Consider the following 217-nt stretch of genomic DNA (forward strand, 5'->3'; position numbering starts at 1 on the left):
AGAAGAGAAGAGAAGAGAAGAGAAGAGAAGAGAAGAGAAGAGAAGAGAAGAGAAGAGAAGAGAAGAGAAAAGAGATGGTACAAGTGCTCTGCCTAATATGGGATGTCCTAAGATAAATTCTTATTCTTAATTACACACACACACACACACACACACACTGTTGACTGGCATATCAATGTGAATTAGATAATATTTTGGTGTGCAAATAGAAAAGGAT

The sequence above is a fragment of the Grammomys surdaster genome, unplaced genomic scaffold, assembly GCF_004785775.1.
Source record: "Grammomys surdaster isolate TR1022 unplaced genomic scaffold, NIH_TR_1.0 215, whole genome shotgun sequence".
Lineage (NCBI taxonomy): Eukaryota > Metazoa > Chordata > Mammalia > Rodentia > Muridae > Grammomys > Grammomys surdaster.